Source organism: Pongo pygmaeus, chromosome 4, assembly GCF_028885625.2.
Source record: "Pongo pygmaeus isolate AG05252 chromosome 4, NHGRI_mPonPyg2-v2.0_pri, whole genome shotgun sequence".
NCBI lineage: Eukaryota > Metazoa > Chordata > Mammalia > Primates > Hominidae > Pongo > Pongo pygmaeus.
The window spans coordinates 43,388,459-43,397,164 of record NC_072377.2 but is presented as its reverse complement, the minus strand read 5'-3'; the positions used below and the strand labels follow the sequence as shown (position 1 = coordinate 43,397,164).

General features: G+C 43.5%; 1 pseudogene; it reads right to left on the bottom strand.

The window, feature by feature from the left end:
* Positions 1-499: 499 nt before the first annotated feature.
* Positions 500-1,514, bottom strand: LOC129036170 (PRELI domain containing protein 3B-like; annotated as a pseudogene).
* Positions 1,515-8,706: the final 7,192 nt, after the last annotated feature.

Below are 8,706 nucleotides of genomic sequence, written 5' to 3'. Positions count from 1 at the left end.
CCTCACTTATAAGCTGGAGCTGAATAATGAGAACACATGGACACAAAGAAGGGAATAGCAGACACTGGAGCCTATTGAAGATGGATGGTGAAAGGAGGGAGAGGATTGGGAAAAATTACTAATGGGCAGGAGGCATCATACTTGGGTGATAAAATAATGTGTACACAAACCCCTATGACAAAAGTTTATCTATTTAACAAAGCTGTACATGCACCCTGAAGTTAAAATGAACGTTAAAAAGGATTGCTTTCAAAAAATCGTGAAATTTTCACATAAATACTGGAATCCTCAAAATCAGACAGTCATTTCAAACAACACGAATTTCAGGTGATCCCTTTTATTTAGAGGCCATATATCTCTTTGTTTTGATGTAATGTCGCGTTCTTACATCACCCTACTTTAAAAAATTCTACTTAAAACGTATTTATATTTTTAAAATAAATATATTGCCAGCTTGGAGAGACATGGGGTACTTGACGTTGTCTTCGCACGTTCATTATCAATTCTCTACTAATGCTGCTGCAGCCGCTGCCATCGAAGTTCTTAGATGCTTCCTCTTGGCGGAAGCTGTCTATTCTTCAGTCTTAACATGTAATTTATGTATGACTCATTTCAGTGCCTCTCGGCCTTTATTAGCCTTTGAAGGTATCGTTCTTGCCATCAGTCCTTCAAGGTAACTGCTGAGGCTACCTCTCTTCAGCGATTATGGCTTCTTGAGTCAAAATAGTTTTTTGGGGGGTCCCGATGATGTGGTTTGTGTATAAATCTCTCACCTACTGAAATCATATTTGTAAGTGAAATATTAGTAGATTTAAATTCCATTGTTTTCTCTACAGGATTAACTACAGAATATTCTAGTACATATGTTTTGGGTTTTGCTGCACCAGTAAGAGGTTTGCAGTTCCCACTGTGCGGGGAAGTCTGTAGCTGTGCAACTCTCTGGAGGGATCTATACCTCTGTTCAACACGTCAACCCACACCATGCTCGGGTTCACAGGGCTTGGATATTTCTGCATTGCAGCTGTTGTAACAGTTCCCACGGGTGCTAAAAACGTGCTCTGAAGCCCATATCTTGATGCTGCAGACAGTCGGAGAGATGTCTGGGCAGCGCAGGGGAAAATGAGGTAAAGAGGTTACATCTGCCCCACGCCATAAAGAGCACTCCAGCCAGCCTCGCAGTATGCGGGCACCATCGGCCTCACGCCGATGGAGGGACATCCCAAACCCCTCTTTCACCCCTTATGACAACGTAACCTTTAAACCATTTAAAGCGGGGATCCCCAACTCCCCAGGCAGCGAACCGGTAGCGGTCGGTGGCCTGTTAGGAAACTTGCGGCACAGCAGGAGGTGACCGGCAGGCAAGCGAGTACTACCGCCTGAGCTCTGCTTATCTGACCTGACTTAGATTCTCAAAAGAGCGCCAACCCTATTGTGAACTGCGCATGCGAGGGATCTACCTTGCGCGCTTCTCCTGAGAATCTGACGCCTGATGATCTGAGGTAGGACAGCTTCATCGCCAAATCATCCCTGTCTCCCCAACCCCCACCCATGGAAAAATTGCCTTCCCCAAAACCAGTCTCTGGTGTCACAAAGGTTAGGGACCCCTGATGTAAAGAACACTGTTAATGTCAATTTCCTGGCTTCATCTGGAGGACCAGTTTTGAAGCAACTCCAGCAAGTGATCCACCCAGCTGTCCCCTCCCACTCTGTTAGTATCCACAGCTCCTTAAAGGCCCCCTGGAATTTAGACTAAAGCAAGATTGCGCCACTGCACGGAAGCCTGGGCGACCCAGCCAGCAAGACACCATCAAAAAATAAATAAATAAATAAATAAAAATAAAGGCCTCTGAGCTGGGTCCCTGCCCCCTTTCTGTCTGCTTCAGGCCCATCTATACCAGTCTTGGTTTACCAGCTTGAAATCAATTCCACAGGTGGAGAATAGGGAAAGGCTTTATTCAATACATGTACAGTTTCAGTGGAAGAGCCATAGCAATTTTGAGTACATCTACAAGAACAGTTCTTTAGCACATTGCATATTATTCATTACATGAAGAGAGTTTCTCTAAATGAAAAATGTTTAGGACGTTCAGGAGAGGAAGAACAAATTAAGGAATGATCTCCACAGCAGAGACCTCAAGGCTCTTGTGCGTGCAGGGCACAGTTCCAAGGTAAAAGTCCGCAGGGACAGAATGAGGGTCCCCACTGGGGTGCCTCGGGCTCCTTCCAGGGCAGTGTTCGTTGAAGCAGGTCGTGTCGCAGGCTTGCAGAAAGGCTGGGGTTCCTCTCCTTTCCGGGTTTCTTCCTGATGGAACCCTGGGTTTTCAGCAGCTTCCGGGGGCGGCCTGAACTGCAGAGGGCGCCGTGGGCTTGTGTCCTTCCACCTCCGCAGGCGCTGGCATCTCCAGGCTGCATCAGGCCGCTTTGGACTCCGCCTTCGGTAGCATTTGCGTCTTCTTGAGGTGACTGGAGCCTGTCTGTGGTTTCAGCCTTTGATTCCTCGACATGGGAGTCTCGAGGCCGTTTTTGGCCCCTCTCGTCTCCGGGAAGGGTTCCGTGCCCGGTGGAGGCGCAGTGCAGCAGCCAGCCCGCAGCAGAGCTCCCGTAGAGCTGATGGCATTGGCAGGAGTGGCGGCTCAGCACAGGGAAGTTATCCAGTGCCCAGGCCCAGGCTTGCTCTAGGTTCAGGTCCCATGGCATGTGGGGCTCTGGCCCTGCCTGCCTCCAGGACAGCTCTTCCAAGGTTGATGGATGGAACTCCATAGCTTCAGCCTTCCTTGACCAGGCCTAGCTGGTCTAGGAATAGAGCAAATGGCTCAGTCCCTCACTGACTGTGGGTTTTTATAGCATTCTGTCTTGTACAGGAAGTCGGACATAATCCAATCATGTGGGGATTAACACTTATTTGCCTTGCTTATTGCTTCAGACCGTGAAAGGATCATGGTGAAAATGTTATCATTTCGGAAGGTCCTGTTGAAAGTCCTTGAGTTTTTATTGGATCAGGTGGTAATAGGGTGGGGCAGGGGGGTGAGAAAATGGGTCCAGTTATTGGCGGTTTTTTTTCATTTCAATAAGAAATGAGCAGTTTTCAATATTTCACGATTAGATGAGATGTTAGGTGTACACCTCTTATAGATATGCTTTATCAAATTCAGGGAATTGTCTTTTTCAATTTGCTATGATGATTTTTATATTAATAATAAAACAGGGTTGAATTTTCAAAAAGCTTTTTTTTGTATCTTCTGAGATTATCGTATATTTTTTCTACTGCTAATGTGGACAATAACAAGTTGATTTTCAAGTGACAGACCCAAGTTGACTTCCTGATAAACTCCATTAGATTATGATGCATTTTTTAAAAGTATATTACTGGATTCAGAATGCTAACATATTATGATTTTGCCCTGTAATTTTGAGAAATATTCCCTGATGAAACAACTGAGGAGGGGGCACTAGAGTGATGAATAAAATGTGCATATAAATACTTAAACTTGTTGATATTTAAAAAGGCCTTTCTATGTATGTGGTTGTCCCACTCAGCCAAAGACTTTTCAAATACAGGGGCCATGTTTCATTTGCAGCATGTCAACAGCCAAGATTGGCCTCAGTCTATTCTATTTTTGAAGAGACTCTGAAACAAATTTTAACACAGAGTGAATTTTTGAGTATTCCAACAGCAGGGGAAAAGCACTGAGGTGTATGAGGTGAGCAGAGAGACTTATTTTATTTGCCTGGCCTTCCGCTCAAAATATTACTGAAATAAACACTTGTGTGAGATTGCTTTATTAAAGAGTGCTGTCCTTAGAAAGTGGGAGTGAGAAGAAAGAGGAGAGGGGCAGGGATGAGCATATTCAATGCTGTGCTTCCTAGTTGTCCAAGCTTGGTATCAAGCATGACCAGAGGTGACTTTATTATTAAACCAATAAAGTTTAACTGTAAGGCAAACTTCCAAAGAGTTTGTAAAACATTTGTCTTAAAACATTTTTATAATTCTCTCAAAGAGAATCCCCTACTAATTGTGTGAACACCGACTCCACAAATTGGAAGGCGCTGTGAACACTAATCGTTGCTGGATCTCATGAAACCACCTTCTGAGAGGCCTTATGAATAACTGCTTCTCAGCACAGTTCACTTGGGAGGAAGAAAAGGACAGAATATATCCACTGTTGGGAGATAACACAGTTCTCACACAAAAGACCCCATTGTACCAAACAGAAGAGGCAGGGAACACTAGTATTGAGTTGGCATTCACAGATTTTCATGCATGTAAGTTAGCATGACAACTACAAAGTTAGGCCACATCTCATACATTTTCACCAGAGCAGGGGGAAGCAGGATGAATTCCTTTCTCTCTTCAAAGAAAGAGAGAACACCTTACAATAGTATTTTGTCATCTGCTAAGAGACCCTCAGCTCATTCTGGAAGTACTTTTAAGAAACATTTACATATTATTATTTGTCCTGTGACCATGGATATATTGATATATTGCAAAAACTTGAGATTCAACTTTATCTTCAGATGGACAAATCTAAATTCAAATGGTTCAACTATGGATTAAGACTCACCATATTAAATGTGATATTACTGGTCAATTTCTTTTATGGATTTTAGGAAAAGAAAACACTCTCATATAGTATAAGCAGAAAACTATTTATTATGGGATAAAATTCGCTTAAAATATGACAAAAATATGTAGACATAGATTTTAGACTGAATGTCAGGGAATGATTTTCTGAACCACATTGCAAACTGGCTCCCTAAAACAAGATGCTGTCAAAAATCAGTAAACACTGAATCAGACAGCAGCTGAACCACCCTGGGCTTGTCTCTTCAGAAACATGCCTCAAATATTAGACGACTGGATCAATCCAAGTGTCTATAGGGAATAAATGTATACAGTAATTATCATGATCTAGTTTTGGAGGACAAATACTTAATTTATTTAAAAAACAATCTGGCAATACTCCATAAAATTAGGTTATGCATTTTCAATGCACAATTCAGCTGGAGGATGATGTATATCCTAAATAAATTCTAATGAGAATGATACTAATATATATGTGATATTGGTGATTAGGTTGCATCTGAGTCTCCCCTGTGGGACACTGGAGAGGGAAAGTGTGGCAGAGGCTCATCAGAAGCTGATATGCTGAAGTTGGAAGCAGCAGGTTAAATGTTCCTATAAAGATCTTAGAAACTTGTCAATAAATGGAAAATAATAAGATACACACTCCAATACTTTTTGTAATAATTGAAAATCTATATACACAAAAAATGTGTCACATATAAGACAGATTGCTACAAAACACACAATAGAAATAAAAATAAAATAGCTGGAAATAAAATAGTAATAAGAATTTCAGTAGAAGTATGAAAGGAGATAAAAGGCAATAAGTAATAAAATGCACCTAATTACATAAAATAGGATTGGGGCCTGCGCAAAGCACTGTTAAAAATGTTAAATCAATTCAACTTATTTTCCCCTTAAGTATAAAAATCATAGCACCTTTGAAGTCTCCCTTTCATATAGTTAGATGAGTGTAGACACAAAGAAAATATATGGCTGCCGGGCGCAGTGGCTCACGCCTGTAATCCCAACATTTTGGGAGGCCGAGGGGGGCGGATCACCTGAGGTCGGGAGTTTTAGACCAGCCTGGCCAACATGGAGACCATCTCTACTAAAAATACAAAATTAGCTGGGCGTGGTGGCGCATGCCTGTAATCCGAGCTACTCGGGAGGCTGAAGCAGGAGAATCGCTTGAACCTGCGAGGCAGAGGTTGCGGTGAGCCAACATGGCGCCATTGAACTCCAGCCCGGGCAACAAAAGTGAAACTCAAAAAAAAAAAAAAAAAAAAAGAAAGAAAGAAAAAAAAGAAAAAGAAGGAAAGAAGGAAGAAAGAAGAAAATGATGTATGGCTTTACGAAAGTCCTAGGATGCTCCATTTTTTTTTTTTTTGAGACAGAGTCTTGCTCTGTAGCCCAGGATGGAGTGCTGTGGTGCGATCTCGGCTCACTGCAAGCTCCGCCTCCCGGGTTCTCGCCATTCTCCTGCCTCAGCCTCCCGTGTAGCTGGGACTACAGGTGCCCGCTACCACACCCGGCTTTTTTTTTTTTTTTTTTTTGTATTTTTAGTAGAGACGAGTGAGATGCTGCTTTTCACAACCTAGCCTAGGCTAATATTTTATTCATTACTCAATGTGATTGGCATGCTGCAGGACCTGGATCCTGAATCCACATTCTAACAGAATTAGCTTTCTGATCTTGGACTATGATCTAACCTCCTTGAGTCTCCTATCTACAACCAGTCAATGCCTCTGAAATATGGAAGAAGTATTAGACATAGTAGGTATAAATGTCTAGGCTGCCCTGAAATAAGGACACACTTTCTATAGTGAATAGACAGTCAGTAATTGGATCGTGCCACCAGTGGGACATCTCCATTGCTCTCTTTCCTTGACTGATTCAATCATAGCAACCCAGCAGCGTTTTCAGAGTATCTTCCAGAATCATACAATTTTCACCTTAATCCTACTCTGAACTGATTTGCAAGGCAAATTAGTGTTAATCTCCTACTTATTTGAATAGCTGGTTTCTGGCCTATATACAAGAAAAAGCATATTATAAAAACACACTCAGGCCAGCGTGGTGGCTCATGCCTGTAATCCCAGCACTTTGGGAGGCCAAGGCTGGCAGATCACGAGGTCAGGAGCTCAAGACCAGCCTGACCAACATGGTGAAACCCTATCTCTACTAAAAATACAAAAATTTGCCAGGCGTGGTGGCGCGCACCTGTAGTCCCAGCTACTCAGGAGGCTGAGGCAGGAGAATCGCTTGAACCCGGGAGGCAGAGGTTGCAGTGAGCCAAGATCACGCCACAGCACTCCAGCCTGAGTGACAGATCAGGACTCCATCTCAAACACACACACACACACACACACACACACACACACACACTCAGTACTAGCCTGAGTCATTTACCTCTTTTCATAGTTCAGCTACATGGCTGGCCTCATCACAAGGCTGAACCCATGGAGTTCTGTCCACCAACCCTGGAAGAACAGTCATGGAGGTAGGCAGGTCCAGAGTGCTTGTCACATGCCACCAGGACAGGACCAAGAACAAACCTGTGCCTGGGCACTAGATCACTTGCTGTGCTGAGCTACCACTCCTGCCAATGCCCTTTGCTCTGTAAGGATGTAAAATTAGGTGTGTGTGGGCTGCTGTTTTGGGTTTCCAGCAGGCTCGGAGCTGTTCTCAGACTCAAGAGGGACCCAATCGCCATCAAAACCCACATGTCCGGAAATCAGTGGCTGAAACCACAAAGGAGCTCCAGTCGCTTTAAGAAAAGATGAATTCGGACAGGCATGCTGGCTCGCGCCTGTAATCCCAGCACTTTGGAAGGCTGAGGCAAATGGGTCACCTGAGGTCAGGAGGTCGAGACCAGCCTGGTCAACATGGTGAGCCCCGTCTCTACTAAAAATACAAAATTAGCCGGGCATGGTGGTGCATGCCTGTAATCCAAGCTACTTGAGAGGCTAAGGCAGGAGAATCACTTGAACCTGGGAGGCGGAGGTTGCAGTGAGCCGAGATCGTGCCATTGCCCTCCAGCCTGGGCAACAAAAGCAAAACTCCCTCTTGGAAAAAAATAAAAGATGGATTCTGCCAATGGCAGGGTTCAGTGGGTCCCAAACCAGCCAGGAGGTGCCAGCGCTTGCAGAACTGAACAGACACATACCCAGGACATCTCCTTAAACTGCTCACAGTCAAGGCTTGAAATACTGAAGAACCCTGAAAAGGAAAAAAAAACTTTTCTTGCTCATGACTCACAGTGAGATAGGAGTTTGGCAGGACTAGTTTCTCAAGACAAACAGGATGCTAGGTCCTCAAGACACAGGTCACAATATCCCGTACCAGATTCCTTTAAAAAAATTAAAAAATTGTTTTAAAAAAGCCCAAACCAGCTAGAAGGAATATGGCATAAGAGCTACCTCAGGTTACATTCATTGCTCATTATATGCTAATTATTATGCATTGGCATGCTAAAAGACTACCACCAGAGCAATGACTGTTTATAAATGCAATGGCAATGCCCAAGAGTTACTCTGTATCTTCTGTAAGGTAGATAAACCCCTGGTCCACAAGCTCCTGCCTCTTTCCCAGATAACTAAAGAAATAGTCAACCCCTCATTTAGCATATAATCAAGAAATAGCCACAAAATATCCAGCTAGCTGCCCTGTCCCCTGGTGCTATCCTGACTATGGGGGTAGCCTTCTTTTCATTTCCTTAATAGACTTGCTTTCACATTACTCTGTTGGCTTGCTCTTGAATTCTTTCTGGTACAAGTGAAGTATCCACTTGGCTTCCCTGGCTGAATGCCAATTCTGGGGGTATCCTTGCATCAACAGCACCACTGCCTTCAACCAATGCCCTGGAAGGAGCTCCTCACACCCCATTGGGGACCCTCATGATGTTATTGTAAACTTGCTTGGGAGTCTGCCTTCTAGATAGAGGCAACAGGAGCAAGAAGTCTCTATGTTGGAGATCATTCCTTGTTTAGTTCTTCCTCTCCGAAGTACTAGGAGCAAGAAGTCTATGATGGAGATCATTCCTTATTTAGTTCTTCTTCTCCAAAGTACCTTAAAGATTTCCCAATTATAAAAACTATCTTTGTGTAATCAAGAATATGCTAAGGAACTTTACTTCTAGA